This window comes from Alligator mississippiensis, chromosome 5 (assembly GCF_030867095.1).
Source record: "Alligator mississippiensis isolate rAllMis1 chromosome 5, rAllMis1, whole genome shotgun sequence".
NCBI classification, from domain to species: Eukaryota; Metazoa; Chordata; order Crocodylia; family Alligatoridae; genus Alligator; species Alligator mississippiensis.
Genome location: NC_081828.1, coordinates 95,451,147 through 95,476,582, shown reverse-complemented (window position 1 = coordinate 95,476,582; position 25,436 = coordinate 95,451,147). Strand labels below are relative to the sequence as shown.

Below are 25,436 nucleotides of genomic sequence, written 5' to 3'. Positions count from 1 at the left end.
ATATTGTTTTGTGGTATTAGAGGTTCAAATATATTAACCCAGCATACAACTATGAAACCCCATGAAACCCAGCATACAACTACAAATCCCGTGAAAAAGACAATATCCCCATACACCTATGCATTATTGAATTGTGCATTGGGGAAAAAGGAAAAAAAAACATGGGATATGCAACAGGATATTGCCACGGATTGTAAGGTGGTTGTTGGAGGGAGCATGTAAGTTTGGAAAGTTTTACTTTTGGGTTTTGTAGATGTTTATGGCTGGACACAGAAATCTCCTCTTAGTCTGGGTGGTTCTGTGTACTGTTGGTTAGTTGGTGTTTACTTCTTTTGTTCTCTGCATAAGAAAATGATAAGATGGTTCCTCAATTTCTCAGAGCGAAACACAAGTTGTTAGAACAGGCTCCGTGGCATGTTGAATATAGTGGATGGGTTACTGGAGTCCCTTGGGTATGATATTAATCTTTTTGCATCTGATCAGGAAAGATGTCTGAGCATACCTGATCATGTTTCTTGTGTAGATTCATTGCAGTTCTTTTCATTCAGCTGAGTGTGATGCCATCCATGAATAGAAAGAAGTAGTTATCTGTGTTAGCCCACAGTCAGACAGAAGGCAAGGGAGGGTAGCACCTTATAGACTAACATGTTCAGAGAGTTACAAGCTTTCACAGGCTGCAGCTTACAGTCCATTCATAACATCTGACAAAGTAGCTTCCTATGGAAGCTCAAACTTCTCTGAATGAATTAGTTTATAACAGGGGTGGGCAAATTCTGGCCTGTGGGCTGGGTCAGGCTCATAGTGCACTCCATTTCCCAGCACCTGCTGCATGCGTCACTGTAGCTGGTTTCCATGGAGACCAGATGAGTGGTGGGGCCCTGACAGCATGGGGCCAGGGTTTCCATGTCAGGGCATGCAGCTGGCTGGGGAGCTGCTCCAAGGTCAGAGTCAGGATCTTGCAGTGGTGACAGCATTGGTTTCCATGGAGCCAGGGTAGAGCCTTCATCTGCTGCCTGCATGTCCCTGCCTGGGTTGTGCAGGCAGCAGATCACAGTTCTGCCCTGGCTCCAGCCTGCTCTGTCACCACTGCAAAACCCTGGCCCCAGCTCTGGAGCAGCTCCCCGCCGAGCCGTGCACCCTGCCAGTGCTGCTGGTGCCAGTCTCCATAGAAACCCTGGAACTATGCTGTTGCAACCCACAGTTCGTGGGGTCTCCGTGGAAACGGGCTACAACAGTGTTAGTAAGGGCTCCTGGGAAATAAAGTCCGGCTGCCAGCCGGATCCACCATTTAGCCCACCCCTGGTTTATAAAGTGCCACCCTGCCCCACCTTCCTTCCGACTTTAGACTCATACTGCTAACTACCTCTGTCTGAATTTACATTTTTCACTTGTATTCAATAATTATGTTAAATATCCATATTAAATAGGTTAATAGGCAAGGAAACTACATTAATCTAGCATATTTGGTCACCTTTATACGAAACATAAGGTGTATAATGCCTGTTTTGTTTTTGTTTTTAATTTATTGATATAGGCTATTTTTTAAATAATAGTGTGTATTCATGTATTTAAATACTAACAGGAGGGTCTTTCACAGTGTCTCAGTAACACAGAGGATGCTTTGAGTACTGTGTAATTAATTACCCCTCCGAGACATGATTTTATATGAAGTAGATTTTCCTCATTAGATTGCCATTTCATGACCTTTTATTTATCATAAATAATAATCTTCTTCAGTGCTTCCTAGACAGAGAAGAAAAGCAAAGGTAAAATCTTCCATTGTTCTCTGAAATAAGCCTATGGCTTGGCAGAGGTACAGAGACTTGTAAATGTGTAATTCAGAAGGTAAAAGAAAGTCTCTTATAAAGCATTTCTCCCAGCCCCCACCCCCTGCAACGTGTACTGAAATCTTAAATCTACTATTAATAATTGTATTTTTATTGCAAAAGATTTTCTGGGAAAATTAATTGATTGTGGCCTTTTTATATCGCTGGCTTTGCTCATGGCAGATGTTCAAAAGTAATCTTTATAGTGAAGTCAGTTGACTTTCTGAAAGTGCTTGTGTAGGTTCTTTTTTTTTCCCTTCCAGCCTTCTATCTTCTCCCATTAGGTGGCCATTATCCCTGCACTTCACCTCTGCCATGGGGAGTATGGATGAATGGAAGACTGGTCATTAGAAGCTGAGTCAGCCCATTCTCTTCAGCCACTGAAATGTCACTCCTTATATGCATATTCTGCATCCTGTAAAAGGAAGCAAAATGTCTTCTAGTTTCACTATGACATTTCAGGAGGAAATAGTTGTCATCTTTGCTTGATATGTTACGGCTTTCAGTCACTAATGACAGATAGAAATAGAGGATTGTAGATGTTTGCCCACTGCTTTTCAAAGCATGAAGCAGCATACCTTGGTGTGCAGACGAGGTTTGTTCTGCTCTTCGCCCCATGAGTTCAAATGATGATCTGATCTGATTTATATTTTTGTTTATAAAACACCAATAAGGAATGAGCCCATTCCAAACTCCATGGATAATAAAAAAAATTGCGTACACATACATCAATTGAGATAAGTCAGTAAAATCAATTAAGCATCATTGGTTTAACCAAGCTTGTCCGCTGCATGTATGAGATGTATGTATGCATCTTTAGGTCACATAGGACTCCTATACACGTGCAGGGAGACTGCTCTGACATGCTGCAATTCCAGTGTATCAGAGCAGACTCGATTAATCAAGTTTGGTGGAGCATGAAAATAAACACGCTCCAGCAGCCTCCAGCGTCACGTACATCAGCGTCCCTGCACTGAAAAATGGCGGCAGGGTGCTTTAAACTAAAGCTTATTCAACCAGTTTCAATTCAAAGCACTCCACTGACATTTTTCAGCATGGAGACACTGATGCACATGATGCTCCAGGTGCTTTTACTTAGCATGGCTCTCAGACCTGTGCTAATTAAAGCACCTCCCCCTATTCCTCCTGGAGCATGTTATAAATGCTCCACATATATAAAGAAGGAAGGAAAATAAGATTTCCCTCAGGAAAAAAAAACAACACTTTGTATACTGTACTGAAATATTGAGCAGTATTTTTCTCTGAGTATTCAGATTATCTGTTTGTTAATCACCTTCATTTATATAAAAAAATCCTTATTAATGCAGTCAAGTCTTACTGACTTCAGTGAAATTACTGTCTGATATCTGAAGGTTTGCAGCATATAAACAAAAAGGGGGAAAACCAGCTTTTATGAAAGGATATCCATGGTAAAATGGCTTGGTGTTAATGAATTATCTTTATTGACTTGCATGGACCTGATTTTGCATTTGTTTTTACACCAAACCTCTTGAACCCAAACTGGCAGAAGCGAATATATGTGAGTAATAACTGTGTCAATCCTAGTGGAGCTACAGGACATGTATGTATAAAATCAGTACAATATGTAAGCAGTTAGCAAGGTGAAGGTCCTGGAGTTTTGGGTGCCAAAGTATTGGAAATCAATTCACTGTCCATCTGCTTCTTTCCTTTTTGTTCCAATATTTATGGTTTTAAATTCCTTTCAGTTGTCAGAGCAAAACTATAGTAAGTTTTATATCCAAAACATTTTGAAATTTAAACAAAAATATAACAGTTTCTTCATGGTCATATGGTGAAAACATTCAAGACAGTTGAGAAAGAGAGAGACATCATAATATATGCCCCCAAAAGGCATACTTCTATACTTGTAGGAGTAGTGACAGCTAGAAATGTGTTTTATTGTCTAATTTAATTTTTTTGGTAGCTAATACTACAATGTGAAAATAAATCAAGGGCATTGGCTTTATCATAAATATACAAAGCAAAATAAGAATACTTAAAAATGCAAAGAAAATGTCTACTTTGCAAACATGAAAAATTATCAGTGGGGCATGGGCAGAGGCCAGTTTAATAATGTGGCATCTGCTTTGCTTTATACTTTTGCCAATAATGCAGTTTCTGAAACACTTTTCTGCAGGGTTTCAGTTCCTAGTTGCACATTATTTAATATGTTATTATATTTTAATTATTATATTTATTATATATTGAAGAAAAATTATTTACTAAAAGCAAAAAAAAAAAACGTATTTAAACTGAAGGCAAAATTTAATTTTGTTAGCAAACTCTGGATCTTGGTTATCAAAGTAGAAGTGTTTTTAAATGTAAACTCTCCAGGATTTAAACTGCATTTGCTATCTTTGAAATACAGAACAGCAAAGCCAAAAGACAGGTTGAGTTTATTTTACAATAGGGTGGGATATTTGTGTTGAGATACAAATAGCTTAAGGGCCAGATACAAATTGAAGGAAAAGAGAGATTAGAAAACTGTAGAATTTGGCAGCTAGGCTAGTGGGAGGGTCCTTTTGTGATGAAATGTTGCATAAATAATGCCAATGGGGGTCTAAATTCACTGTTGCCATGGAGACCTTTGTGCCTGACTGAACTCTATTCTTTTCTGTTTTAAGACTGCAACCACTGGGCTGGTGGTGGCTCTAATGGATATTATTTTGTGTTTCATTTTACTGTAAATGCTGGAATGCTGAAACCAAAAAGAGAACAGTGCTGTTTGGGGTTTCCTGAGTGTTCGGGATGGTCTACAGCATTCTCCATTTAAAATCTTCGAAGTTTCTTTTTATCAGTGATGAAGGGAAAAAATGTCTAGACCTGCTTGAACTACTGCTTTGGAAAGGAGGGATTAATCTCTCTCCTAAGCTCTGTTGGGGAGACTTCTTGTTTTCCTAAGGATTAAGGAAGAATAATTTTCAAAGTGTAAAATCAAGGTAAAAAGTTAAAAATAAATTAGTTTGGGTGTTATTTAATTTAGTATGAACTCTGCTCCTTTGTCAGGCTTATTTGAAGTTTAGTGAACTGTTGTTTTTTTTTGGTCTTGTGTTTTTTTTCTGAAATTGATATTGATATGTGTTTAAAAAAAAAATCCCCAAAAAACCAACAAAAACAACAAAAATCCAACCCTACAATCATTGCTAAATATCCATTGGTAATGGCTTTCTGGTATTCTTTAGAAAACTTGATACAAAACAAGGTTTTCAAACTTTAATAAGCAAGAATATTTATTGTGAGTGCTAGTTGCCTTGATAAGTCCAACTTCATTGAAATGGTGTGTGATTAGTGATGTTTACCTAGTTCTTTCAACTACTTTTGGGAAGCAGAGTGTAAAAGTAAGAGGAAAAAACTGTGACATTTAAGTTGTATAAAGTCCTATAAGTAAATGTTATTTTTCTAGTAAAGTTAGTTTGGTGTCTAGAATATGTTTTGTTCTAAAAGAGTAAATAGCAATAGCAGTTTCTTTGATTGTGGTTTTCTTTGTTTCAGATTGTTTTAAGTGACGTTTCAAGGAAATCAGTTTATCAACATAGAAATCAGATAATTTAAGTGAATGGCTCTTTTACAAAATACCTTTTTCATAATTGAATATTTTGAGCTACAAACCTGTTGCTTTATACTTTTTCCCTAGAAAACCTTTGTTCTCAATGACTGCTTTATACTGTAGTGATATATGTGTATTCCTGGTTCTAAGTCCATACAGGTGACAATGAGACAGATACGTTCCCTCTTATAATTATCTATGTCCCTTAAGATGCTAGTGTCACAGATTAGAATTTTATTCAGTAAACTTCAGCTAACATGATGCTTGTTAGAAGATTAGTGACATCAATGCATGATTATAATCTAGGTTTTACATATACTGTTACAATCATAGGAAAATGTGAATGACTTCTCACTAGGTTAAATTAACTTATTATGAATCTATAAATCTATTATGGTAATTAGCCTTATTAAAAACATTCTAGCACCCTTTCTTTTCAAGTTTTGCCTGGAAACTCATGGGTGAACATCTTAAGGGGAAACTTTTATTTAATAGAAGAAGGCTGACTTCAGATTAAATTCTGAAGATGCAAAACAAAACAGCACACATCCTTGTATACCCTGCAAATCATATTTAGTCCAAACTTAAGGTGCTTACATAGCAAAGAAGGTTAAGGTGTCCTTCATTGAAAAGCTATCAAGTTCCTTTTGACTGAACACATTTCAGGAAGGTATTAACATATAATTTATAGTATATACAACCGTCCTTGTTAGATTTCAATTATGAGTTTAAACTGTACAAAATGTCTAAAACCATCATAACTCTTAAATTTATTATTTTGGTTGGCTAATCTCAAGAGCAAAATATTTCTTAATTCACTCTAGTTTAGTTGTTGAATTTGATGCTAAGTGTTGTAAAAAAATGTGTTCCACAATATACAGTATAAAAGAAATGTTAATTTGAGTGTTCCAGTTCTTAAAAATGCAAGAAAGTTATATTTGACTTGTTACAATACAACTTTTATGTGAAAGGTGTTTAATTTAATGCTTTATTGAGATTCTATATTTAGGTGTTGCCCAGTCAATTCAGACACTTTTTAAATCTCCCTTCAGAACTACTAGCAAGTTTTATTTCCCCAGCAAAGGGAGACATTAGTCAGATTATAAAGAAAATAGATAACTCTATGTGATATCTGTGGGTTATCAGAATGGATATGCTGAGGATGCCTCAGATTATATATTGTAGAGTGTAATATTAGTGTTTTTAAAACATGTCTGTCACCAAGGATTATTTCATCAAGTTTCTAAGTGAAGCATGATATATTATTGTCAGTTTCTGAAATGAAACTCTCCAATGTTTCTATTAAAAGCAAAATAAAACAGTATAAAAGCCATATTTACTCTTGGTTGTTATAAAAAAACAGCCATATAAATGAGGTGGTAGAGAAGGTATGTGAAATGCTTGGTGACAAAGCAAGACATGGAGTTGCTTCAGGAGTTAAATATATTTTTCATTTCTGATTTTCTGAATCAGGTGTGGGGGCGGGGGAAGCAAATCAATGAATGAGGTCACTCACATGGTCTTATGCCAGGGGCTCTGTATGTAACTCTAGTCAAATTGGAAAATAAATACTTCAAGAGGCTGAAGGTTGTTGATAGATTGCAAATACATTTATAAATTGAGGTACTTTATGGTTCTTTGCATGCATATCTATATTTATTCATGGCCTGGTATAGACATTACACTTTTACCAGTATAAGTCATCAGAAACCAGAAGGCAGAACAGAAGTTTGGCATACCTAGACCAGTTTAAAAATGGCAGAACCTGGTCTAAGATTTTCACCCTCCCCCCACCCAACCAAAGGGCAAATGTATGTTTTGCTCTTCACTACCAATCTAAACTACACTTTTCTCAGAAAACCCAATAACTTAGATTGATTCCCCCTCAGCGTTTTGAATGTCTGTGCCTACCCTCTCTTGCTACACATGATAGACTTACGGAGTCAAATTTATCCCTGGTGTTGAACCAGGAATGGCAATAACTCTGCATGTGTGAATTGGGTGTGGATTAATGGGTAAATCTGGATCTCTTTGAAGTTCATTGCAAAAATAATGATCTGAGAAGTTTATTTAATAATAAAGGGTCACATTCTTTTCCCCCCTCAGGCTATAAGTGCTTCATTAGGTTATAAATTATTCAGTGTAGAGACTTTTTTCCCCTTAGCACAATGGGGCCTTAATGCTGATTGTGTCTTTTGGGTGCTATGTATTAAATAACCAAATAATAACCCAGTACTTCTAAAAATGGTTAGCCCCTCCTGGGGATAGTAGATATCTCTGAACAGAATTGAATCCCCATCCAACGGAGCATGTTTGTATGCTGCTACATACATGTGTATCTGGCTGCTGGAGTGATCATGGAGAACCATGGATGTGATATGTTTTGAGCTGGGAGATAAAATTGATAGATGTCTATGGTGTTTTCTACTAAGGCTGAGTGCTCTGGGAAATGGGTGGTAGAGATTCTTTAATGTTGAATTTTGAAGTGTGTAGGTAGGTAGATAGAAAGACAGAAAAATAGATTTTTTTTTTCAGAAGTAGATGAATGTTAGGCATGCTCATATTGCTCCACAGAAGTGTAAGGGCTCCAAGGCTCCTACTAGCTGATCGGGAACCTTTTGTATTGTATCAGGGTTCTGATTGGGATAAAATGTATTTGTCAAAACACCGTTACATTTCACCCCATCACTGCATGTGCCCTGTGCACAACTGTGTGCACTCCACAGCAAGACGGACCAAATTGCAAAGCAAAGGACCTTGATATTGTAATGTTCTTAAGCATATTGACATTTTGGTGACCTACTATCAATGTGGATGAATGTGAGCTGGCAGCGCGATGCCAGTAGGCCAAATAATACTCTGGCTTGCATCAATGAATGCATCTCCAGCAAAACCAAGGAGGTGATTCTTTCACTCTGCTCAGCACTGGTGTGACCGCAACTGGAGTACTGCATCCAGTTCTGGGCATCACACTTTAACAGGACATGGACAAGCTTGAGAGAATCCAGAGAAGAGCCACGCATATAATCAGAGTCTTACACGGCCAGCCATACGAGGAAAGGCTGAGGGATCTGGGACTCTTCAGCCTGAAGGAAAGAAGGCTGAGAGGGGATCTGGTAGCAGCTTACTGCTACACTAGGGGAGTATATCAAGGGCTCAGTGAGCAACTGTTCACTGAGGCACCTGAGGGGAAAACTAGGAGTAATGGCCACAAACTCCTTTAAGATTGATTCAGGCTCAACATTAGGAAAAACTTATTCACAGCCAGGGTGTCCAGACTGTGCAATAAACTCCCTGTAGAGGTGGTACAATCACCTACCCTACAAATCTTCAAGAGGAGACTAGACAGTCATCTTGCTGGGGTCACCTGACCCTAGTTACCTTTCCTGCTTGGTGCAGCAGCTGGACCTGATGATCTTCCCAAGGTCCCCACCACCAGCCAAACAGGCAAACCAAATTATGCAGAATATGAGTCCTGGTCTTAATTTTAGTGTATAGCCCTTATTTTATACTATCCTCTTTTTAATTTTTTTATTCTGCTGTAACATTTCATGTGGAAGCTGCAGAATTTAGTTTTAGAAATTGTCACAGCTGGGGTCTTTGGCACCAGGAAAGGTGCGATTAGTCTTTACAGATTGTAGAATAAGCACATTAATTGGCTGTTTCTGCTAAAATTATCAGTACTGAAATTGGTAACATTTACATTGTTCTTAGGTTCAAACATTCAACAACCCTTTGTGATGACTAGGTCAGTTCAGGATGTTGTTTCAGGTTGTCTGTGACTTGGGCAGATATCACTTAACTGGTTTTAATTTGATTCACATTTGGAGGGTTTTCTTTGTAGCTGTGAGAGTTGGAAGTTATTGTGTGAATGGAAACTTGGAATCTGACATACAGTTCTGTAGCCAAGGTTCGGTACTGTGGCAGATTTGGAGTTTCTGAAATTGAGGCTTCCTCCTCAGATGACTGGAGGACTGTATCAAGGCAGCTGAAGCTAGAAGGAGATAATAGCTTTAATAACTGTGGGACATGTGATTGCTCTCCTGTACCTGGTATTTCTCTGCTTTGCCTCATATGCCCTGTGATTTAGCCCCGGCAATACCAACAAGAGGCAGCAACTGGACGTGGACATTGGCCAGGCGGGACATAGGTGCAGTACATGACTTAGTCTAGATGTCATAACTCCCTGTGTGGCCTGTGGTCCCAAATAATTGCCCACCCCATGTCTACTGTACAGAGTAGCTGCATTCTAACTGCATAGATTGCTTATACTGGTGAAGCATGGGTGACTTGGTTAGCAAACAGTTTGAGGAGCCATGATGTGAGGGTCTGTAATTGCTCACATCGGTACCTTTCTCTGTTTCTCATGTGTAAGTAGTGGTAATACCTACAGACCAGTGTGGTAAAAATAGCCCTTCCGTTTCCAGCTTACTGACATCTTGCACCACCACTTTTCCCAGTGAAACATCAGGCTTCTGGTCCCCTTGTACTTCCTGTGAAGTGTTACATGGCCTAGAAGAAATTGTCCTTTGATTTCTGGTGCTTCAGCTTACAGGCTTATAAACGTGTCCTAATGCTTATGGAAGTGCCAAGGAGCTGTGCTAGATCTTAACTCACATTCTTAGAAGAGACTGGTGTCTTAGCCCAGGTACTTCAAACTAGTGCATGGGAAGAATCCTCTCTTTGAAGGCCTTTTCTTTCTCTAGGCAGTCTCACATTGCTTGCTGGTGGTGGTGGTGATAAGAGAGCCCCTAAAGCTTTACCCAAAAAATCAGTGCTGTTACCTCTAGAACAAGATTAAATCCTAAAGTTAAGGGAGTTACTCTGCCTGGACAATTGGCAAAGCCAGAATCTGGTGAGGGTCACCCTTCACTGGTTGTACTATCAGGCAGACTCTAATGGCTAAAATGCTGATAAAAATAATAAAAATGAAGAGATAGCATTGCATGCTTCTGGGGGGTTTGTCATTATTTTTAATGCTTTTTCCTCAGATTGCCCAAGTCCCTGTTACCAATTGGCCCAGTCCAGTGTGAACTGTCCGTGACCTTCATCACCCAGATTATAAAAACTGCTTATGGTCTCGTGTGCTTTCTGTTCTGCAAACTGACAATACATAAGTCATTCAGCTGCAAATGATTTAAAAAACAAAGAAAACCATTACATCTAGAGAAGAAAGTTGAGTTCTGAGATGGAAACCTCTTGCAAGAGCTTTAGCAAAAGGTGCCTCCAATACTATATCCCTTTACTCTGCATTACCCTAGATTTGGCTTCCCATGCCTGGACTGGCTTTGGACCACCTTTCAGTGAGCTAGCGCTACAATTCAGAGATAGTGCTTCTTTGGTGCTAGTGTATATTTAAGTAACTTTGCTCCTCTACAATTGTTTGTTTTCTGTCAGGAGCTAATTCTCTTTGTTGTACTTAAGTTGTAACAGGCAATTCCCTCCCCATCTACCTCTGTGCAACCACCTGTTCAACAGTCCTTGGTCTGCACTGCCTATTTTATCTCGGACTGACATTCAAAATCATCAGCTGGGGAGTGCCCAGTAACCTTGGGCTATGACCCTTTAAAATAATTTCACACCTGACTGCCATTCAGTCATATGGGAAAGACATGCCTTTCTCATCTTTCAGTACTGATCCCACTCACCATGTGGTTGGCTGGGAAAAGTCAGGCTGAATTGTGGAACCTTAATGTGGAATTCTGTGGCCATTGGAGAGGAGAATTTGTACCTACTGAACCAAAGAGGCTTTCTTGGGTGACTTGGTTCTGATGTTGTTTTCTTTTGTCTCTCACCCAGTGGATGTAATGCAGTAAATTTTAAGGCCAGTCACAGCTGTGATGAGATGCGGTAGTTCAGCTGAGTTCAGTGAAGCTATCCTGATTTAAACCATCTATTTATATGTACATGCAGACCTATGTGGAAGAATTCACACATCACCATTTGCAGAAAAGAAAAAAATCTTTTGGTTTCCAGAATTTTTTTTTATTATGCCTTTGTTTGAAACAGGCATTCTTGACGTTTTAAAAGGGTGCTCTTTCCATCTGGAACAAAACTGTACAGCTGTAAATGTTGAAAATTAAGCCAATGGAGCCATACTCTGAAAAGATGAAACACCATCTATTATGTTTACATATACTGCATTTGAAATCATTCAGTCAGGATGATGTGATTAAAAGCAGGGTGGGGAAGGAAGCAAGAACATTATTTTCCAGATAAACTATGCAAGCCTTGGGCTGTCATAAATAAATGTTAAAACATGTTGACTAATGCCATAGCAACCTGTTGTTTCCTCTTAAATAATCATGAAAATTAACATCACATTGGAAAGACAAGTGCTGGAATATTTTATATGCTGGAGCCATTTTTTCCCTCTATTTGAAAACATGCACAGACACACAAATTCATTGTTGATAAATCATCTTGCTAATCAGGCGCTAGGTGAATAGTATGTTCTCCAAATTATTCAATGAAGAAACATACATGTGGCATTTTAAGAAACACAGTAGTTTTATTTGACTATATTTTTTTCATATAATGAGAAGAATACCACACATGATTATTTATTGAGTAACCCCTACATTAATCATACTTTCCTTCTTCATGAATTTCTTCTGCTTCACTTGATTTTGAGCATTTATGCTCTGGTACAGCCATGCTAGTAATTTACATCAGAATTATTAAAGCTACAGTGAGACTGTGTATTCACTACTGAAATATGAAATGAAATTGCAGTTGCCAGTGTGGGGAATTAGCTGCACCCATAGGATAATGAAGTATAGATTTCACCTTTACTTTTCCTTTTTGGAGTTTAGTTATAAGGATTTTTCTCTTGTCTACTTTTACAGGCAAATCAGGGCATCTCTCCAGCTTCCCATTTCCAGAAATATCAACATTTTTCTGAGGTGCCAATAAATAGTTGGCTGTTATTAAAATTGTGTTTAATGGTTGAAGTCATTACTTTTATCTGTTAGTTTCCCAGATATGTCTATTTGTCTATCATAAATTAACAACTTGCTACTTTTTAATATTATATCTTAAATCTAAGACATCAGTTAGTACTTTCCCCCTTTTTTGTGCTCATAAACTTATTCAGATATTTCTTGACACGTTATAAACAGTGCTATTGACATAAGCTCTGAGTTTAGATAGGAATCTTCACTAGGATGCTCATCTAACACTCACCTTGATGTTCATTACACAATATGTAAGTAAGTAAGTCTCTGAAGAATGCTATAATCCCAGATACCTTTTCTAACAGCTTTAGTGGGTTTTTTCAGCATAATATAAAACCACTAAAATTTATATTAATAGACATAAGCTATAATAAAGAATCTGCAGCACATAAATGTGCTAGTATTATGGTATTTGTTATCAATAGTGTCTAGTAAGCTTGAATCCAAGAAACTACAGTAAGTCAGACATGAGTCCATGTGAGCCATAGGGCCAATTCATTTTTGTGTAAAATGTATTAAAAGCATTGGAATATGCCAGGAATTAACCTGACTGTGTGCGCCAACTAAAAGGATGGCCTTAAATTTTTTGTGGGAAATCAAGGTCTAGATTGTAAATGAAAATATTTACAGTTTTTGTCATTCTTAACCTTAAATCAAGGCACCCCTTGGAAAATACCAACTCTTAGTTTTCACTAATTTTTTGACTATGGAAAGATAATGGAGCAATTCTCTTGCAAAGTACTCAGAATGACCACAACAGGTTAGAATGTTTTAATGCTATGGATTCCTATTTAAAATCTCTAGATTTATTTTGTGAATCGTGTTTGCCCACTTAAAAGTGACAACATTGTATGACACCCTTGAAAGAATCTCAAAGCACTCCAGGATGCTGCAACACCCTGGTTGAGAATCACTGCTGTAATTGGGCCACTAGCTAATCAGAAATCAGTCCTTTCAGCTCAGGGGAAGGAGCACTCTCATGTCACTGCATAGTGAAAGGATAATGAGTATGGTCTGAAACTGCATAAGGAGCATTCATATGTTAAAGGTGGCAGGTGAATGCTATGTCTTTTGAATTAATACCCAGAAGACTTCTCCAAGAGGTGGTTGTATTGCAGGGTTCACATGGATTCCAATAGAATAGAATGGGTTATCCTTTGCAGGTTAGCTGGAAGGTACAATCAATTATGCTAATCTAAGGTAATGCTCCATACTTGCAATTACCTTTGAACATCACCCAGAAGTCTCTGCACCTTCTAACAGAAATAGGCTGTTATAACAAAGCTAGTACTGAAGGTACTGTACTAGCTTTCTGTTAACTTCCTTTGCTACATAGCCTCTTCTGTCATGTCACAGCAGTCAAAATCAGTGGAGGAGAATGGGGACAATATTATTTCTATGAGTTAAAGACTCTTGGATTGCTTGCTGGACTTTCTCACCAAATGATTTCTCCAGCAAAGGAAATGCTGCTCTTGGTGGTATTCCAGTACCTGGGTCTTACCAGTTTCAAATATGTTGCAAGGTGTATGCGTTTGGCTTAGTTTTTCTTATTTTCTTTAGTTTGATTTTTATCCTTGACACCATGATTGCTGACACTTCTGGTGACAGCAGCTATGATTATTTAATGCTACCCATTGTGAGCAGTTTCATTTAATTTGTCTCTGTAAGTGTCTAGCTGCTATGGTGACAAGCATTCAATGATGAGTTAAACATACAAGTATGCTTATAGATAAGGGCCAGTTAACCATACTAGCCAGCTTGAACTTCAAATTTTCATTGTGAGAGCAATAGAAGTTGCTTGTTGGTTGTGTTTTCTAGAGTAAAAGTTTGCTCTTTAGCCAAAAGTTTTGCTTTTTGCCAGGCATAGGTCTGGGAGGCTGAGACACAGGTGATTGTTTTAGGGCTATTCAGGACTACAATATGACTGTCCATGATTTGACTGCGATTGACCTCTAACACATTTAGCTTGTGTAAGTTCAACAACTGCTTCTCCTGTGTAATAACAGAAACCAGCTCTCATCTTAAAGGAAATTCTTCTCTCTCTTGGCCAAATTGTGTGTTTTTAGGTGTGGCATGTTACTGTGTTTCCATGGCAGAGTTTGTGATGTTGTTTAGATTAAGCAGTGTATCCATGAGGTACAGAATTTAGGGCATAGCATTTTGGGATTGGGGTATAAGTGGGCATTGGAGGGGAGAACTCAGAAAACTGTGGAGACTAATAGAAGGGAAATGCAGGGTGGAGATCAGTTTATATTGGATGTACTGATTCATGTTGGTGGTACAGGTGATCTGGTGGACACTTGTTCCTGCAACTGTTTGAAATCTGAATTAATTGCTACAGTGTGCAATATTAATACAGTTCAATCCTTCTTTTATATGCCTGTGACTTGGGAGTGTAGGGACAGGAATACATACCACACCTATGCATTCTTCCATCCCTACAGTTCACGTTGTGCAGTGTTTGGCTCAGTGTTCTCAGTTATGAATTGCACTGGGCTACAGATAGCCATGGGGTACCATCCCCCGCTGTGAAACCTATCACATTTCCTGCTATCCCATTTGTTTGTCAATTATGCCACTTCAGGATCAGCCAAGTGCAGCTGCGGATCAGGCACTGTCATTTTCTGTCCTGATGCTTTTTTCGTTACTCTTTCCTGTCACCCCATCATGTGGCAGTTTTCTACATGATGGTGTGATTGAGGTGCTGCCATTCTTTCAACAGATGCTTGTGTGTGCAGCTGCATGCTGTGATTCCCACAGGCTGCTCTGTGAATGCATCCAAGGGCAAAACAGCAACTTTGACAAAGTTTCTTTCTTCACAAAATTTTAAACAGGTTAGTCTGTAGATGTTGAAAAACATTATGAATTGTGCATAGGGTTTTAATAGATTAACTTTAGGAGACAGGAATAATTTGGGACTACAGCTGTCTATAAAGACAAATGCACATAATTTGCATCTGCTTTCCCCAATAGGAATGTTTTTCTTGCCTCAACATATGCCAACTACAGAACATATATTTTTAAAGGATAGAAGTATATTTCTGAGATGATTAACATTTTTCAAAGAATGCAAGACTGGAATACTTTCACTGGGACCCTTTAGTGGACAGTCATGAAGCAGCTCTAACCCAGGGGCGGGCAATTATTTCAGGCAGAGGGCCACTTACTGAGTTTTGGCAAATCATCAAGGGCCACATGACAGGCAGCCAGGGGCAGATTAATATTAATTTTCTAAATTTTTTTAGGGGCTCCGTGGGCTGGATAGAATGGCCTGGCAGGCCCCTGCTCTAACCTGACCCCCTTCGCCCAGTCCCCTCTATGGCTAGGGACAGACATTACACATACACTGGTTTAAGTGATCAGAAACTGGTTTAAACCTGTAACAGAACAGAAGTTCAGTGCACATAAACCAGTTTCAAAATGCTGAAAGCACTTTGAGATAAACCTAGTTGAATGTAGTATCATACTTAACTGATTTGGGTCAAACCAGTTTATGCAGTATCTGTCCCAGAGCCCTTCCTGCTTTAAGTTAAACCAGAATCCCCCAGCATCCCAGATGCTTTGCAGCCCTGGTCTGGACTGGGCTGCCTGCTCCAGAGAGTAGGACTGGCCCCACCCCTCTGCTCCCTAGCCATAGCTCCAGTGGAGACTGCAGGCACAGCAGTCTGCCTCCCCTCCCCCCCACTCGCTGCTCAAGCAGGAATCTGCCCCCTCTCTCCCTCCCATTTCCCACAGCACACACCCCAGCCCTACAGACCCTAGCTGGCATGTGGTATGCTAGCTAATATTGAGAGGTGTCTGTCTGTCTGTGTCTCCAATTTCACTGGGACAGAACAAAGGCAGACAGGATAGTGTCTGCTCAGGGTTTTTTGGAGCTAATTAGTAGAGGTATTTTGAAGCGGACCCTATTCGATTTAGATCACTGTCTTTGATTCGATTCAGCTGAAACTGAAGCATATGGAGCGTCCCATAGGAGTGCAAGAGGTCCCCAATGCATTCCCTGGCGGACCAGGAAGTAGACCGGAAGTGCTTCTGGTCCACTTACAGGTCTGCTGCCAAGCATGGTGGGGACCCCCCTCCCCCCACTTCTGTGGGATGCTCCATGTGCCCCAGCATCACAGTATTTACAAGTCACCTGGTATCTAGAAACAACATTTAAAGCTGTGTCTATGTCCAAATTGCTGAATCTTTCTGAATCTCTTTGAATTGATTCAGAGAGTTCTGATTCAATACAGAGAATTTAAAGGGTCCTCTGATTCGATTCAGATTTGGAGATTCGGCCACTGAATCAGGCCACATCTCCACTGAATTGAATCAGGGACCAAAGCTTCACACAGCCCTACTAATTAACAGGTCAGCTGGTAATGTCCCTTGGTTCCTTTATTGGAGAAAGCTGTTTAAGAAGAGCTTGAATTAATGAGAGTGGCTTTTGTTTTCTTCATGGGCTGCTAAACGCTGTGTTATCAGCTTCCTGCTGTCTTCTTCACCTGTCAGGTTTTCTGCAGACAGTATGAAGAAGCAGGAAGAGGGAGATTGAACGGCTCAATATCATCAACAGATGCATGCACTGCACCCCTCTTTGCCTCAGAGTGCTTGCCAGGGGTTGGGGGCTGGCAAAAATCCCACCCCTTTAACAGTGAGTGGGGAAAAAGCCTGAGACTGTGCAGGCAGGGTGGGGGTCTACATCCTTCCCTAATCAGAGCGTTCTGCTGGGGCCTGGTCACCCCCCAACCTCCCCTCCTCAGCTCATCACTAGGGAAGGGAAAGGAAGGGAAGGGAAGGGAAGGAAAGGGAAAGGAGGGGAAGGCTGCTCTAGCGTTCCTCAGCTTCTAGCTTGAGCCACTGCAGGCATATGCCTGCATTTCCTCAGTCCAGAGGGAATGTCTGTAAGCTTGCAAACTGGTTCAACCTAGGCATGTTAAACTAACCTGATTGAATCAATTCAGGCTCAGGCTTTTTGAATGTCTTTCCCTAGCCAAAGGAATTAGAGGGTCAGTTGGGATACCCATTTACTTCAAGGTTACTGGCTTCTGTCCTTGAGATGTCGGACACCCAGTTCAACTGTCCTGCTTTAATGCCTGTACTTACCCTCCAAACATCTGCAGACCTTCACATGTGCTCCCATCAGATCCCTTGCATTGTGAGCACAATATGTAATTTAACACCTCTGTGATCATATGAAAATTGACATAAGAAATGTGCATGTTTTGTAAAGGAATTTCTAGGCATACCTGATTCTTAGAAAGCACATGAGTTACCAAGTGGTAGGAAAACAGCACACATTTGTACTCTTCCCTGAATCCTTCTCCTTCTACTGAAAAGGTCTTTCCCCCTTGTTAAAGAGGCTATGTCTTTTAAATTCAGTCTGCAATACCTTTTCCTCTTTCTCCTCCTTCCTCTTTCTCCTTATATGCTGGTACTTTTCATGGTCCAGCTGGTGGAGGGTTATTAAAGTCAATAGCTTGACCAGTAGCCCCATTGTCCCATCAGACTTTCAGCTATGCAGAGGTTGTCTCTTTTCTGCCTCAGAATAGAAGTTTTAATTCTTGCAAATTATAACAGGTACAAATATCATTAGTAAAATTAGATGGGATTCGTAATTGGTCACGCACATGTTCTTTCAAACTATGGCATAGAATTATTTGCAAACCTGTTGTTCCATCCATAATTATTATTTTTTCCTTGCTGGGAATATTAAAAAAAAAAAAAAAGCTAGCTGTCTATACTTTAATTTTTTTGCCTGAGGATCTGGGGTTTTTTTTGTTAAGTTGTGCATTGTGCCTGTAAGTCAAAGGGAAATTTGGAAAAATGACAATCATCAAGGGATTAAAATACTGACATTCCCACACAACCTTTGCCTGTGTCTTTTGACCAACTTGGGAACCTTGGAACAGTGCAGCTTCAGGGCAGTAATATTTCAGTTATCCATCTTGTACAGTCTCTAGTTCAAGATTTAGGTCATAGGCCAGTTGAGATTAGTAACGGTGATGCAAATCAATCCATTTCTATTTCTTTTTCCCCACTGAAAGTAAACAAAAAATGGTTTTAAAATTTGATTTGGCCCAAAATGCAGAAACATCTGCTGGATTCATAAACAGCTTGTTGGCTGAGTTCAGCACCAAGGGAGACAAGTTGATCAGCTCTTCCCTCTTCAGCAGGTGTAACTGCAATTGATGGAAACTGCACTACATAGGTTCAGGAGACGTGCTTATTATTAAGACCAGATCAAAACAGCATCAATCAAATATTGGAAAAGTGTGGGCAAATGTTAGGATTATTCTGTGTACAAGGATGCATGTACTTGAAAGCACTCTAATGCAGTTTATCATACTATTGCAATGTAGCTGGCTCTATTTCAGAATAGTGTTTTGCTGTAGGCTGCTGCTATCTTACAAGATAGTCCACCTGCTTGGGCGGGGAAATTGGGCAATGTCTTCACTGCAAATTTTCTGCATCTTTTCTGATTAGTTTTAAATCTTATTCCCCCCCCCCCCCAGTCTGATATGATTTCAGATCCAAGCTGGTCTGTAATGTGGTGAATTGCATTTTCCTTTGGGTTGCTGGCATCTAGTAGATAATTCTTGCTACAAGAACATGAGAAAGGACACTCCAGACATACGCAGCCAAGCAACAGAGATGGCTAATAACCCGCTTTTACTGGTTACCCTTAAAAGCTTGCCAGTTGGCTTTGTTAAATGAATAACTTTACATCCATGCCTATAGTATCCTAGCATGTACCAGGAGTATAGTGAATGCTGTAATTATTGAGATGGAATGTATTTGTTTATTTGACAAACCTGGTAGATTTTAAAGGTGACCACTACTGGATATATTCCCAAGGAAAATAATTATGAGAAAGCAACAATATCCAATAAGTTCAAAAGTCCATTTATGCATAAAATATTTAAACAGAAATAAAATTGGTAGTGAATCCAGCTATCCTGCAATCAAAAGGCCTTGTTGTTAGTATGCAAATGTGAATAGATTATTTCATGTCTTTTATCCACATTAGACCATCCTCTTTTCATTCCCACCACAGGAACTTTTTAAAATTCTGAATCATCACAGCTTGCAAATTTAAATTCCGTGCTTTGTAAGGTTAATTCAAAAATGTATCAAACTGCAACTTTGAAGCTGATGCAAGCATTTAAAGAAAAGGGGTTTTATCTGTTGTTCATTTAATGCAGCATGGAATTAACATCTGAATCAAACACCAAATTTCAGTAAATAAGATCCAGTATCTATTATGAGACCTCATTATTCTGCGTACAGAGTAACGTTTTTCAAAGTATAAATTTTTCTTCTTCTTAAGCAGCTCAAAACCTTTTTTTAAATTCATTTTTCAACAGAGTTATGTGTTGTCAGTATTTGTAATTAGATAATTTACATACAGAGGTTGTCATTAAAAAGTTAGCATTTTCAGCAGTTACCACAACTGTAAAATACCAAAAGATTAATCTTTCATGAATATCAGAATATAATTAAGGTGACGTCATTGTGTCCCTTCTAGCCCCTAGTTTTACCTGAGTTTCCATGTGAGGGCTCTGGGTGTGGCTTAATTTTAAGCAGAGGTTCGCAGGTTAAATGATGTGCTCACAAATAACTTTGAATGCTGTCTTGGGGCTGGGTCACACAGTGCACTGGTACTACCTAAACATCTGGCCATCTCCTCTGTCTGATTAAACAGGTAGTTAGAGCATGGCGTAGTATACCCAGTAGACCCATTGTGCTGTTTCTCAGGGTGTCTGAAAAATTGAGAGCACAATAAATAACAGGATCAAAACTGTATCCCAGATGATGAGGTCAGCTCAAACTGAACTCTAAAATGATCTTGATACTTATATGAACAAGGCTACAGAAGTTTAGATTCCCCTCTGCCATAATCAAGATGCCAAATTTAGCAAGAAGACTAACTGATCATTTTCATGGTTATGGTTTAGGCTAATTCACATAAGGTTTTTTTCTGTGATTACATAAGTCACTTAAAGCGTGTGTGGCCTCCTGTTGGGAACTGATGATGCTGTGGAACGTAGATGGGTTCCATGCTGGTGTATGTTTCCCAGAAAACTGAAACTGGAAACTGCTCTGAAGTAGAGAGGTGGGATGCTGCATAATGGGAGGATGGTTTGTATATTGGAGCTCACATACATGAGAGTTCTCTCCTTTCCACAACATTGCTCTTTTTTCTTGAGAAAGAGCCCAATGAAGAAACTAGATTTTCTTTTTTCCAAACCTGTCTGTATATATGGAAAATGGTTGAAGCCTCTGATACTTCTATGAAAGATTCCCCTTCCATCCACCCAGTCACTGCAGCAAAGTTCCCTTCCTACCTTTTCTGCCTTTATATTCAAGTGTGTCTACTGAGGGGGAATGCTGTATTCTCTCTGATGGGCTCTGTTACAGGTCGTAACCAGAGATATCCATCTTGAGCTGTAGAATCCTGTCTTAGGATGTGCAGTGCTTAGTGAGTGCACTCAGAGCATCCCATGACATAATTTCTCTGAGCTGACATGCCAACAACTTTGCCCTGAGAAATTTAATGGGCCTTACCAGCCACGTAGTACCACAATCATAATTTGGTATCATCTGCGAATTTGGCCAGGGTGCTCTACACACCCTCATCCAAGTCACTGATGAAGACGTTGAATAGCACCAGTCCAAGGACTGAGCCTTGCAGGGCTCCACTGCCCACATCTTTCCAGGTTGATATTGACCTGTCCACCACCACTCTCTGGGTGCAACCCCTAAGCCAATTTGCCACCCATCTGACCATGTAATCATCTACATCAGAGCCTGTCAGTTTATTTATGAGAACAGAATGAGATACCATATTGCAGGCCTTCTTAAAGTCTAGGTAGATGACATCTACCTTGACTCCTGCATCTAGGGATAGTTTCATAGTTGGTAGGATCAGAAGGGACCTGAGCAGCTCATCAAGTCCGACCCCCTGCCATAGCAGGAAAGAGTACTGGGGTCAAACGACCCCGGCGAGGTGTTCCTCTAGCCTCTTCTTAAAGGCCCCCAGGGTAGGAGCCAGCACCACTTCTCTTGGAAGTTGGTTCCAGATCCTAGCCGCCCTGACAGTGAAGTAGCACCTCCTGATATCTAGCCTGAATCTACCCTCTGCCAGCTTGTGACCATTATTTCTTGTCACTCCTGGTAGTGCTCGAGGGAACAGGGACTCTCCCAATGCCTGCTGGTCCTCCCTGACTAGCTTGTAAATAGCCACTAGATTCCCCCTCAGCCTTCTCTTGTGGAGGCTGAACAGGTTCAGATCCCTTAGCCTGTCCTCGTAGGGCCTGCCCTGTTGCCCCCTGATCATGCGGGTGGCCTTCTTCTCAAACCTCTCCATGATGTCCACATCTTTCCTGAAGTGTGGTGCCCAGAACTGGACGCAGTACTCCAACTGCAGCCTGACCAGTGTCGCATAGAGGGGGACAGATCACCTCCTTGGACCTGCCTGAGATGCATCTGTAGATGCATGACAAGGTACAGTTGGCTTTCCTGACTGCTTCCCCCCACTGTTGGCCTATGTTCATTTTGGCATCAATAATGACTCCAAGATCCTTTTCTGCCTCTGCACTGACAGGAGGGAAGTTCTCCAGCCTATAGGTATGCTGCTGGTTCTTCCTCCCCAGGTGCAGTACCTTGCACTTGTCAGTGTTGAAACCCATCCTGTTCTCATCTGCCCACCCCTGTAACCTGTCTAGGTCCGATTGCAGCCTTTTCCTCCCTTCTAGCATGTCCACTTCTCCCCACATCTTAGTGTCGTCTGTGAATTTGAACACGGTGCTTTTTACCCCCAGTTGGTGGGCTGGTGTCCCTCTTGTGTCTGTCTATGATTCAATTGGGATATTTGTCTTGGTCTGTGTCTAGGAATACAGATCCATTGAAGAGCTCAGCTTTATCTCCCCTCTCTGTCACCAGTTGCTCTAGTTTGTCTTGTAGGGGTCCCGTGCTAACCTGTGCCTTCCTTTTTGCTCCCTATATACCTGCAGAAGGACTTCTTATTGTCCTTAATTTTTGTCGCCAGCCGAAGTTCTAATCTTGCTTTGGCCTTTCTAGCTGATTCCCTGCAAGTGCAAGCCAGGGAGGTATACTCTTCCTTGGTAGCCTACCCCCTGTTTCCACAGCTTGTATACCTCTTTCTTTTCCCTTAGGCTTTCATGGACTTCCCTGTTCAACCAAGATGCACAGTGGGATTGTCTCCTTCTGCGCCCGTAGGATTGCTCCCTTGAAGAACAGCCACCCTTCCTGGACCCCCATTTTGCCAATGCTCTTGAACTTTAATGCCTTGGTAACTAATCTCCTGAGCACCCTGAAGTTAGCCTTTCTGAAGTCTAGCACTTCAGCTCTGCTGGTTAGTTTACCCACCCTTCACCAGTTAGTGAATTCAATCAATTGATGGTCACTGTCCTCTAGGTTACCTTGTACCTGTAGATTCCCCATTATATCATCCCCTAGATTCATTACTGGGACTGTGCAATCTGAAATACATGGGCACTGAGGACAGACAGGGACTAGCCTTTCTTTTGGCCTTATAGATACAGTTGTAGATAGTGTAGGTACTGGCTGTTCCAGACTGAACACTTTTGGTTTGCAAGGAATTTGAAAGTAAAGGGTGGGAGGTGCCCTAGAAAAGGGACTAACAAGCCACCTTGGATCGCTGCTTGGATAGTGCTAGTCAGGTAGATTGGGCAGATTTTATATTTTTGGATCAGAATACTTGCTTAGATTGGAGGTGAATAATGAATAGAGACAAATGATCCTTCCAGCATTCAGTGTTTGTTGATCCAAGCAGCTGGACCCTCTTTGATGTATTCACGGAGGATAGCACTATATAAGTATTCTTGGCTAGGGACAGACATTACACATAAACTGGTTTAAGTGGTCATAAACTGGATTAAACCTGTAACAATACAGACATTCAGTGCACATAAACCAGTTTCAAAATGGCTGAAACTGATTTGAGATAAACCTGGTTGAATGTAGTATCAGACTTAACTGATTCAGCTCAAACCCATTTTGCAATGTCTGTCCTAGACCCCTTCCTGGTTTAACTTAAACCAGAGTCCCCCCAGAATCCTGGCATGCTCTCTGGGCAGGGCTCTCTGTTCCAGCCCAGCAGGGCTGTCCCTGCCCCTCTGCTCCCCAGCTGAGCAGGGACAGGCAGGGGCAAGGGTCTGGCGCCAGAGAGGGGTTTCATTGCCCACCTCCCTGTCCCATCAGCAGGGACCTGAGCTGAGTCTGCCGGGTGCTCCCCCCCCACTGCTGCAGCAGCTAGCCAGCATGGCCCCTGAGGCAGAGTGGGCAGCGAGGGGGTTTTTCCCCCCTCTGCCCCACTGTCCCTGGGGGGACTGCAGCCTGGTCTGCTTGCCCCGGCCGCCATCGCCACACTCATTCCCTGCATGTGGCAAGCAGCAGAATAAGCCCCTTCCGGTGGATGCCAGAGGGAGGAGGCATCATTTCTGTCCCTGCCCCTTGCCTAAGGGGCCCTGCCGGCCAGTGTCTGGCCACGCCCCTTCCCGGCTGCTGTAGTGGCGACGGGTCAGGGCCCTTGATGGAGGAAGCAGCCTCTGTCATAGTGTCGGGGAGCGATAGCTCCTTTCCAGCAGAGGGGCCCTGTTGCAAGGTGGGCAGGACTGTGACAGACTCCATGCAGCAGTACCAGGGCTTGGAGGGGACCAGAGCCTTGTCTGCCGCACCACCACTGCGGTCCACAGCAGCTCGGGGAAACCATGACAGTGGCTACTGTCCCCATCACAGTCGCTCCATGCTTGCTGCTCCAGTGGCCAGGTGTGGGCAGGGCCCCTTAGGTGTGGGGCAGGGAGCGGAGTTATTCTCTCCCCTGCCTCCAGGGCACCACAGCGGGGTCTGCCTGCCCAGGCTGCCACTGCTCACTCTGTTCCTGGGGCAAGTGGTGGAATAAGCCCCCTCCACCAGACATTTTGTCCTGAATTAAGACCTAGATCTGGCTACCAAGATGCTATGACATGGATGTACACTCATATGCTTTAGATTTGAATTGGATACGTATGAAGCCAAGCCAGTCTCCTTGAAAATTTGTACATACCTAAATTGAATTTCAAGAATCCAAAAGTTTTTTAAATTAGTCAAAGTGTTTGGAAATGCTAAATTTCACCACCCCAGGCCGATCTAATTCTGCTAATGTTTGCATGGCTATTCTTAAATCAAAACAAAACAAAGTGGTTCGGCTTTCTTTGAAGGACTGTCCATGGGGATGCCAATTAACTAATGAATCCAGAGGGTCATTAATCCTCTATGACCCACAGGTAGTCAGGTTCAGGGCATTAAAGTAAGTTAATTCCCTGAGCATTGATCAAGAGGGATGTGGCTAACCTTGAGAGGGTCCAGAGGAGGGCCACTTGCATGGTCAGGGGGCAGCAGGCCAGGCCTTATGAAGATAGACTAAAGGGCCTGAATCTATTCAGCCTCCACAAGAAAAGACTGAGAGGGGATCTGGTGGCTGTCTATAAACTCACCAGGGGGGACCAGCAGAAAATAGGTGAGGCTCTGTTCCCCTAGACACCACCTGGGATAACAAGGAATAATGGCCACAAACTTCAGGAGGCACTACTTTATGGTTCGGGCTGCCAGGCTCTGGAATGGGCTCCCAAGGCAGGTGGTGCTCTCCCCTACCTTGGGGGTCTTCAAGAGGAGGTTGGATAGATATCTGGCTGTGGTATTATGATCCCAGCACTCATTCCTGGCCAGGGTAGGGGGTCGGACTTTATGATCTGTTCAGGTCCCTTCCAACCCTAGAAACTATGAAACAAAACCCGCACAACAAATTCCCAACGCAATATTCCTGTAACACCCAGCCACAACACAATAAAATACACCCAGTGGGACAAGAACCCGAAACACATCCCAAACCTAATGTCCCTGGTCACACAACCAATCAACTACACATTACAGTGAGCTTCAGTCACTACTCAGTTAACTGCTCTGCAACTTCACAGACAACCCAGAAACCACAGATGGCAGCAAGAACACCCTGGGCCTAGTCAGCAGTCCCTGAAGATTTCTAGCTTTTCCCTGCTTAGGTATTCAGCACCTCAAATA

General features: G+C 41.3%; 1 protein-coding gene across 7 annotated transcripts in view; it reads left to right on the top strand.

Moving 5' to 3' along the window:
- CTNND2 (catenin delta 2) overlaps window positions 1–25,436 on the top strand; it is a 1,263,346-nt gene that overhangs the window by 457,916 nt on the left and 779,994 nt on the right. Inside the window, exon 1 of one of the 7 annotated variants that reach the window (XM_019483896.2) lies at window positions 4,469–4,786. The exons of the other annotated variants lie outside the window; for them this stretch is intronic. The gene's annotated coding sequence lies outside the window, so the exon portion shown is untranslated. Of the gene's footprint in view, window positions 1–4,468; window positions 4,787–25,436 lie in introns of those variants that run through there. 7 annotated transcript variants of the gene reach the window in all.